The sequence below is a fragment of the Schistocerca gregaria genome, unplaced genomic scaffold (assembly GCF_023897955.1).
Source record: "Schistocerca gregaria isolate iqSchGreg1 unplaced genomic scaffold, iqSchGreg1.2 ptg000214l, whole genome shotgun sequence".
Classification (NCBI taxonomy): domain Eukaryota; kingdom Metazoa; phylum Arthropoda; class Insecta; order Orthoptera; family Acrididae; genus Schistocerca; species Schistocerca gregaria.
This window is the reverse complement of record NW_026061742.1, coordinates 3426780-3437476: the sequence shown is the minus strand read 5'-3', so window position 1 is coordinate 3437476 and position 10697 is coordinate 3426780.

Genomic DNA, 10697 nt, shown 5'->3' with positions numbered 1-10697 from the left:
TCTCCCTTGCAACGCGGGTGCAAGTCCTCCTTTCACGCAAAATCTTAAGGTCCTAGGTGATGTCCAAGCCACCAAAGCCGGCTAAAAAGTGAATAATCGATAACTAAAACTTGAATTGTACTACTTCTTACTGGCTATTACTTCAACTTAGAAGCTTCTTCTGTGTTCTACTATGGTACTTTTAGTGTCTCCGCATACCGCAGCACGTGACATAGCTTTGCAGACGATAAATGTAACCGTCTCAGAGAGAAAAGCGGCCAATGTGACGATCTGTCTTTAAATCGATTAGATAACAAATGACGAAAGCGGTCGGATTTCTCAGGTTTTTACTACATAGGAACACTTTTCACATTCTCGCGGGCAACGCGGCTGCTACTCCTCCTTTCATGCAAAATCTTAAGGTCCTAGGTCATGTCCAAGCCACCAAAGCCGGCTAAAAAGTGATTAATCGACATCTAAAACTTGAATTGTACTACTTCTTACCGGCTCTTACTTCAAATTAGAAGCTTCTTCTGTGTTCTACTATGGTGCTTTTAGTGTTTCGGTATACTGCAGCACGCGACATAGCTTTGCAGACGATAAATGTAACCGTTTCAGAGAGAAGAACGGCCAATGTGACGATCTGGCTTTAAGTCGATTCGATAACAAATGACGAAAACGGACGTATTTATCAGGTTTTTACTACATATGTACGCTTTTCACATTCACCCGTGCAACGAGGCTGCTAGTCCTCCTTTCATGCAAAATCTTAAGGTCCTAGGTCATGCCCAATCCACCAAAGCCGGCTAAAAAGTGAATAATCGACAACTAAAACTTGAATTGTACTACTTCTTACTGGCTATTGCTTCAACTTAGAAGCTTCTTCTGTGCTCTACTATGGTGCTATTAGTGTCTCCGCATACCGCAGCACGCGACATAGCTTTGCTGACGATAAATGTAACCGTTTCAGAGAGAAAAGCGGCCAATGTGACGAACTGGCTTTAAGTCGATTCGATAACAAATGACGAAAACCGACGGATTTCTCAGGTTTTTACTACATATGAACACTTTTCACTTTCTCCCATGCAACGCGGCTGCTAGTCCTCCTTTCATGCAACATCTTAACGTCCTAGGTCATGTCCAAGCCACCAAAGCAGGCTAAAAAGTGAATAATCGACAACTAAAACTTCAATTGTACTACTTCTTACTGGCTATTACTTCAACATAGAAGCTTCTTCTGTGTTCTACTATGGTGCTTTTAGTGTTTCCGCATACCGCAGCACGCGACATAGCTTTGCAGACGATAAATGTAACCGTTTCAGAGAGAAGAGCGGCCAATGTGACGATCTGGCTTTAAGTCAATTCGATAACAAATGACGAAAACGGACGGATTTCTCAGGTTTTTACTACATATGAACACTTTTCACATTCTGCCTTGCAACGCGGCTGCAAGTCCACCTTTCACGCAAAATCTTAAGGTCCTAGGTGATGTCCAAGCCACCAAAGCCGGCTAAAAAGTGAATAATCGACAACTAAAACTTGAATTGTACTACTTCTTACTGGCTATTGCTTCAACTTAGAAGCTTCTTCTGTGCTCTACTATGGTGCTTTTAGTGTCTCCGCATACCGCAGCACGCGACATAGCTTTGCAGACGATAAATGTAACCGTCTCAGAGAGAAGAACGGCCAATGTGACGATCTGGCTTTAAGACGATTCGATAACAAATGACGAAAACGGACGGATTTCTCAGGTTTTTACTACATATGAACACTTTTCACATTCTCCCATGCAACGCGGCTGCTAGTCCTCCTTTCATGCAAAATGTTAAGGTCCTAGGTCATGTCCAAGCCACCAAAGCCGGCTAAAAAGTGAATAATCGAAAACTAAAACTTGAATTGTACTACTTCTTACTGGCTATTACTTCAAATTAGAAGCTTCTTCTGTGTTCTACTATGGTGCTTTTAGTGTTTCGGTATACTGCAGCACGCGACATAGCTTTGCAGACGATAAATGTAACCGTTTCAGAGAGAAGAACGGCCAATGTGACGATCTGGCTTTAAGTCGATTCGATAACGAATGACGAGAACGGACGGATTTATCAGGTTTTTACTACATATGAACACTTTTCACATTCTTCCGTGCAACGCGGCTGCTAGTCCTCCTTTCATGCAAAATCTTAAGGTCCTAGGTCATGCCCAAGCCACCAAAGCCGGCTAAAAAGTGAATAATCGACAACTAAAACTTGAATTGTACTACTTCTTACTGGCTATTGCTTCAACGTAGAAGCTTCTTCTGTGTTCTACTATGGTCCTTTTAGTGTCTCCGCATACCGCAGCACACGACATAGCTTTGCATACGATAAATGTAACCGTCTCAGAGAGAAAAGCGGCCAATGTGACGATCTGACTTTAAGTCGATTCGATAACAAGTGACGAAAGCGGACGGATTTCTCAGGTTTTTACTACATATGAACACTTTTCACATTCTCGCGGGCAACGCTGCTGCTACTCCTCCTTTCATGCAAAATCTTAAGGTCCTAGGTCATGTCCAAGCCACCAAAGACGGCTAAAAAGTGAATAATCGATAACTAAAACTTGAATTGTACTACTTCTTACCGGCTATTACTTCAACTTAGAAGCTTCTTCTGTGCTCTACTATGGTGCTTTTAGTGTCTTCGCATACCGCAGCACGCGACATAGCTTTGCAGACGATAAATGTAACCGTCTCAGAGAGAAAAGCGGCCAATGTGACGATCTGGCTTTAAGTCGATTCGATAACAAATGACGAAAACGGACTGATTTCTCAGGTTTTTACTACATATGAACACTTTTCACATTCTCCCATGCAACGCGGCTGCTAGTCCTCCTTTCATGCAACATCTTAAAGTCCTAGGTCATGTCCAATCCACCAAAGCCGGCTGAAAAGTGAATAATCGACAACTAAAACTTGAATTGTACTACTTCTTACTGGCTATTACTTCAAATTAGAAGCTTCTTCTGTGTTCTACTATGGTGCTTTTAGTGTTTCGGTATACTGCAGCACGCGACATAGCTTTGCAGACGATAAATGTAACCGTTTCAGAGAGAAGAACGGCCAATGTGACGATCTGGCTTTTAGTCGATTCGATAACAAATGACGAAAACGGACGGATTTATCAGGTTTTTACTACATATGAACACTTTTCACATTCTCCCGTGCAACGCGGCTGCTAGACCTCCTTTCATGCAAAATCTTAAGGTCCTAGGTCATGTCCAAGCCACCAAAGCAGGCTAAAAAGTGAATAATCGACAACTAAAACTTCAATTGTACTACTTCTTACCGGCTATTACTTCAACATAGAAGCTTCTTCTGTGTTCTACTATGGTGCTTTTAGTGTTTCCGCATACCGCAGCACGCGACATAGCTTTGCAGACGATAAATGTAACCGTTTCAGAGAGAAGAGCGGCCAATGTGACGATCTGGCTTTAAGTCGATTCGATAACAAATGACGAAAACGGACGGATTTCTCAGGTTTTTACTACATATGAACACTTTTCACATTCTCCCTTGCAACGCGGCTGCAAGTCCTCCTTTCACGCAAAATCTTAAGGTCCTAGGTGATGTCCAAGCCACAAAAGCCGGCTAAAAAGTGAATAATCGACAACTAAAACTTGAATTGTACTACTTCTTACTGGCTATTGCTTCAACTTAGAAGCTTCTTCTGTGCTCTACTATGGTGCTTTTAGTGTCTCCGCAAACCGCAGCACGCGACATAGCTTTGCAGACGATAAATGTAACCGTCTCAGAGAGAAAGCGGCCAATGTGACGATCTGGCTTTAAGTCGATTCGATAACAAATGACGAAAACGGACGGATTTCTCAGGTTTTTACTACATATGAACACTTTTCACATTCTCCCATGCAACGCGGCTGCTAGTCCTCCTTTCATGCAACATCTTAAGGTCCTAGGTCATGTCCAAGCCACCATAGCCGTCTAAAAAGTGATTAATCGACAACTAAAACTTGATTTGTACTATTTCTTACTGGCTATTACTTCAAATTAGAAGCTTCTTCTGTGTTCTACTATGGTGCTTTTAGTGTTTCGGTATACTGCAGCACGCGACATAGCTTTGCAGACGATAAATGTAACCGTCTCAGAGAGAAAAGCGGCCAATGTGACGATCTGACTTTAAGTCGATTCGATAACAAGTGACGAAAGCGGACGGATTTCTCAGGTTTTTACTACATATGAACACTTTTCACATTCTCGCGGGCAACGCGGCTGCTACTCCTCCTTTCATGCAAAATCTTAAGGTCCTAGGTCATGTCCAAGCCACCAAAGCCGGCTAAAAAGTGAATAATCGACAACTAAAACTTGAATTGTACTACTTCTTACTGGCTATTACTTCAAATTAGAAGCTTCTTCTGTGTTCTACTATGGTGCTTTTAGTGTTTCGGTATACTGCAGCACGCGACATAGCTTTGCAGACGATAAATGTAACCGTTTCAGAGAGAAGAACGGCCAATGTGACGATCTGGCTTTAAGTCGATTCGATAACAAATGACGAAAACCGACGGATTTCTCAGGTTTTTACTACATATGAACACTTTTCACTTTCTCCCGTGCAACGCGGCTGCTAGTCCTCCTTTCATGCAAAATCTTAAGGTCCTAGGTCATGTCCAAGCCACCAAAGCAGGCTAAAAAGTGAATAATCGACAACTAAAACTTCAATTGTACTACTTCTTACTGGCTATTACTTCAACATAGAAGCTTCTTCTGTGTTCTACTATGGTGCTTTTAGTGTTTCCGCATACCGCAGCACGCGACATAGCTTTGCAGACGATAAATGTAACCGTTTCAGAGAGAAGAGCGGCCAATGTGACGAACTGGCTTTAAGTCGATTCGATAACAAATGACGAAAACGGACGGATTTCTCAGGTTTTTACTACATATGAACACTTTTCACATTCTCCCGTGCAACGCGGCTGCTACTCCTCCTTTCATGCAAAATATTAAGGTTCCACCTAATGTCCAAGCCACCAAATCCGGCTAAAAAGTGAATAATCGACAACTAAAACTTGAATTGTACTACTTCTTACTGGCTATTACTTCAAATTAGAAGCTTCTTCTGTGTTCTACTAAGGTGCTTTTAGTGTTTCGGCATACCGCAGTACGCGACATAGCTTTGCAGACGATAAATGTAACCGTTTCAGAGAGAAGAACGGCCAATGTGACGATCTGGCTTTAAGTCGATTCGATAACAAATGAAGAAAACGGACGGATTTCTCAGGTTTTTACTACATATACTTTTCACATTCTCCCATGCAACGCGGCTGCTAGTCCTCCTTTCATGAACATCTTAAGGTCCTAGGTCATGTCCAAGCCACCAAAGCCGGCTAAAAAGCGAATAATCGAAAACTAAAACTTGAATTGTACTACTTCTTACTGGCTATTACTTCAAATTAGAAGCTTCTTCTGTGTTCTACTATGGTGCTTTTAGTGTTTCGGTATACTGCAGCACGCGACATAGCTTTGCAGACGATAAATGTAACCGTCTCAGAGAGATAAGCGGCCAATGTGACGATCTGACTTTAAGTCGATTCGATAACAAGTGACGAAAGCGGACGGATTTCTCAGGTTTTTACTACATATGAACACTTTTCACATTCTCGCGGGCAACGCGGCTGCTACTCCTCCTTTCATGCAAAATCTTAAGGTCCTAGGTCATGTCCAAGCCACCAAAGTCGGCTAAAAAGTTAATAATCGATAACTAAAACTTGAATTGTACTACTTCTTACTGGCTATTACTTCAACTTAGAAGCTTCTTCTGTGCTCTACTATGGTGCTTTTAGTGTCTCCGCATACCGCAGCACGCGACATAGCTTTGCAGACGATAAATGTAACCGTCTCAGAGAGAAAAGCGGCCAATGTGACGATCTGGCTTTAAGTCGATTCGATAACAAATGACGAAAACGGACTGATTTCTCAGGTTTTTACTACATATGAACACTTTTCACATTCTCCCATGCAACGCGGCTGCTAGTCCTCCTTTCATGCAACATCTTAAAGACCTAGGTCATGTCCAAGCCACCAAAGCCGGCTAAAAAGTGAATAATCGACAACTAAAACTTGAATTTTACTACTTCTTACTGGCTATTAGTTCAACTTAGAAGCTTCTTCTGTGTTCTACTATGGTGCTTTTTGCGTCTAAGCATACCGTAGCAAGCGACATAGATTTGCAGACGATATATGTAACCGTTTCAGACAGAAAAGCGGCCAATGTGACGATCTGGCTTTAAGTCGATTCGACAACAAGTGACGAAAACGAACGGATTTCTAAGGTTTTTACTACATATGAACACTTTTCACATTCTCCCATGCAACGCGGCTGCTAGTCCTCCTTTCATGCAACATCTTAAAGTCCTAGGTCATGTCCAATCCACCAAAGCCGGCTAAAAAGTGAATAATCGACAACTAAAACTTGAATTGTACTACTTCTTACTGTCTATTACTTCAACATAGAAGCTTCTTCTGTGTTCTACTATGGTGCTTTTAGTGTTTCCGCATACCGCAGCACGTGACATAGCTTTGCAGACGATAAATGTAACCGTTTCAGTGAGAAGAGCGGCCAATGTGACGATCTGGCTTTAAGTCGATTCGATAACAAATGACGAAAACGGACGGATTTCTCAGGTTTTTACTGCATATGAACACTTTTCACATCCCGCGTGCAAAGCGGCTGCTAGTCCTCCTTTCATGCAAAATCTTAAGGTCCTAGGTCATGCCCAAGCCACCAAAGTCGGCTAAAATGTGAATAATCGACAACTAAAAGTAGAATTGTACTACTTCTCACTGGCTATTGCTTCAACGTAGAAGCTTCTTCTGTGTTCTACTATGGTGCTTTTAGTGTCTCCGCATACCGCAGCACGCGACATAGCTTTGCATACGATAAATGTAACCGTCTCAGAGAGAAAAGCGGCCAATGTGACGATCTGACTTTAAGTCGATTCGATAACAAGTGACGAAAGCGGACGGATTTCTCAGGTTTTTACTACATATGAACACTTTTCACATTCGCGCGGGCAACGCGGCTGCTACTCCTCCTTTCATGCAAAATCTTAAGGTCCTAGGTCATGCCCAAGCCACCAAAGACGGCTAAAAAGTGAATAATCGATAACTAAAACTTGAATTGTACTACTTCTTACTGGCTATTACTTCAACTTAGAAGCTTCTTCTGTGCTCTACTATGGTGCATTTAGTGTCTCCGCATACCGCAGCACGCGACATAGCTTTGCAGACGATAAATGTAACCGTCTCAGAGAGAAAAGCGGCCAATGTGACGATCTGTCTTTAAGGCGATTCGATAACAAATGACGAAAGCGGACGGATTTCTCAGGTTTTTACTACATATGAACACTTTTCACATTCTCGCGGGCAACGCGGCTGCTACTCCTCCTTTCATGCAAAATCTTAAGGTCCTAGGTCATGTCCAAGCCACCAAAGCCGGCTAAAAAGTGAATAATCGACAACTAAAACTTGAATTGTACTACTTCTTACTGGCTATTACTTCAAATTAGAAGCTTCTTCTGTGTTCTACTATGGTGCTTTTAGTGTTTCGGTATACTGCAGCACGCGACATAGCTTTGCAGACGATAAATGTAACCGTTTCAGAGAGAAGAACGGCCAATGTGACGATCTGGCTTTAAGTCGATTCGATAACAAATGACGAAAACCGACGGATTTCTCAGGTTTTTACTACATATGAACACTTTTCACATTCTCCCGTGCAACGCGGCTGCTAGTCCTCCTTTCATGCAAAATCTTAAGGTCCTAGGTCATGTCCAAGCCACCAAAGCAGGCTAAAAAGTGATTAATCGACAACTAAAACTTCAATTGTACTACTTCTTACTGGCTATTACTTCAACATAGAAGCTTCTTCTGTGTTCTACTATGGTGCTTTTAGTGTTTCCGCATACCGCAGCACGCGACATAGCTTTGCAGACGATAAATCTAACCGTTTCAGAGAGAAGAGCGGCCAATGTGACGAACTGGCTTTAAGTCGATTCGATAACAAATGACGAAAACGGACGGATTTCTCAGGTTTTTACTACATATGAACACTTTTCACATTCTCCCGTGCAACGCGGCTGCTACTCCTCCTTTCATGCAAAATATTAAGGTTCCACCTAATGTCCAAGCCACCAAAGCCGGCTAAAAATTGAATAATCGACAACTAAAACTTGAATTGTACTACTTCTTACTGGCTATTACTTCAAATTAGAAGCTTCTTCTGTGTTCTACTAAGGTGCTTTTAGTGTTTCGGCATACCGCAGCACGCGACATAGCTTTGCAGACAATAAATGTAACCGTTTCAGAGAGAAGAACGGCCAATGTGACGATCTGGCTTTAAGTCGATTCGATAACAAATGAAGAAAACGGACGGATTTCTCAGGTTTTTACTACATATACTTTTCACATTCTCCCGTGCAACGCGGCTGCTAGTCCTCCTTTCATGAACATCTTAAGGTCCTAGGTCATGTCCAAGCCACCAAAGCCGGCTAAAAAGCGAATAATCGAAAACTAAAACTTGAATTGTACTACTTCTTACTGGCTATTACTTCAAATTAGAAGCTTCTTCTGTGTTCTACTATGGTGCTTTTAGTGTTTCGGTATACTGCAGCACGCGACATAGCTTTGCAGACGATAAATGTAACCGTCTCAGAGAGATAAGCGGCCAATGTGACGATCTGACTTTAAGTCGATTCGATAACAAGTGACGAAAGCGGACGGATTTCTTAGGTTTTTACTACATATGAACACTTTTCACATTCTCGCGGGCAACGTGGCTGCTACTCCTGCTTTCATGCAAAGTCTTAAGGTCCTAGGTCATGTCCAAGCCACCAAAGCCGGCTAAAAAGTGAATAATCGACAACTAAAACTTGAATTGTAGTACTTCTTACTGTCTATTACTTCAACATAGAAGCTTCTTCTGTGTTCTACTATGGTGCTTTTAGTGTTTCCGCATACCGCAGCACGTGACATAGCTTTGCAGACGATAAATGTAACCGTTTCAGTGAGAAGAGCGGCCAATGTGACGATCTGGCTTTAAGTCGATTCGATAACAAATGACGAAAACGGACGGATTTCTCAGGTTTTTACTGCATATGAACACTTTTCACATCCCGCGTGCAAAGCGGCTGCTAGTCCTCCTTTCATGCAAAATCTTAAGGTCCTAGGTCATGCCCAAGCCACCAAAGTCGGCTAAAAAGTGAATAATCGACAACTAAAACTTGAATTGTACTACTTCTCACTGGCTATTGCTTCAACGTAGTAGCTTCTTCTGTGTTCTACTATGGTGCTTTTAGTGTCTCCGCATACCGCAGCACGCGACATAGCTTTGCATACGATAAATGTAACCGTCTCAGAGAGAAAAGCGGCCAATGTGACGATCTGACTTTAAGTCGATTCGATAACAAGTGACGAAAGCGGACGGATTTCTCAGGTTTTTACTACATATGAACACTTTTCACATTCTCGCGGGCAACGCGGCTGCTACTCCTCCTTTCATGCAAAATCTTAAGGTCCTAGGTCATGCCCAAGCCACCAAAGACGGCTAAAAGGTGAATAATCGATAACTAAAACTTGAATTGTACTACTTCTTACTGGCTATTACTTCAACTTAGAAGCTTCTTCTGTGCTCTACTATGGTGCTTTTAGTGTCTCCGCATACCGCAGAACGCGACATAGCTTTGCAGACGATAAATGTAACCGTCTCAGAGAGAAAAGCGGCCAATGTGACGATCTGTCTTTAAGGCGATTCGATAACAAATGACGAAAGCGGACGGATTTCTCAGGTTTTTACTACATATGAACACTTTTCACATTCTCGCGGGCAACGCGGCTGCTACTCCTCCTTTCATGCAAAATCTTAAGGTCCTAGGTCATGTCCAAGCCACCAAAGCCGGCTAAAAAGTGAATAATCGACAACTAAAACTTGAATTGTACTACTTCTTACTGGCTATTACTTCAAATTAGAAGCTTCTTCTGTGTTCTACTATGGTGCTTTTAGTGTTTCGGTATACTGCAGCACGCGACATAGCTTAACAGACGATAAATGTAACCGTTTCAGAGAGAAGAACGGCCAATGTGACGATCTGGCTTTAAGTCGATTCGATAACAAATGACGAAAACGGACGGATTTATCAGGTTTTTACTACATATGAACACTTTTCACATTCTCCCGTGCAACGCGGCTGCTAGTCCTCAATTCATGCAAAATCTTAAGGTCCTAGGTCATGTCCAAGCCACCAAAGCAGGCTAAAAAGTGAATAATCGACAACTAAAACTTCAATTGTACTACTTCTTACTGGCTATTACTTCAACATGGAAGCTTCTTCTGTGTTCTACTATGGTGCTTTTAGTGTTTCTGCATACCGCAGCACGCGACATAGCTTTGCAGACGATAAATGTAACCGTTTCAGAGAGAAGAGCGGCCAATGTGACGAACTGGCTTTAAGTCGATTCGATAACAAATGACGAAAACGGACGGATTTCTCAGGTTTTTACTACATATGAACACTTTTCACATTCTCCCGTGCAACGCGGCTGCTACTCCTCCTTTCATGCAAAATAATAAGGTTAAACCTAATGTCCAAGCCACCAAAGCCGGCTAAAAAGTGAATAATCGACAACTAAAACTTGAATTGTACTACTTCTTACTGGCTATTACTTCAAATTA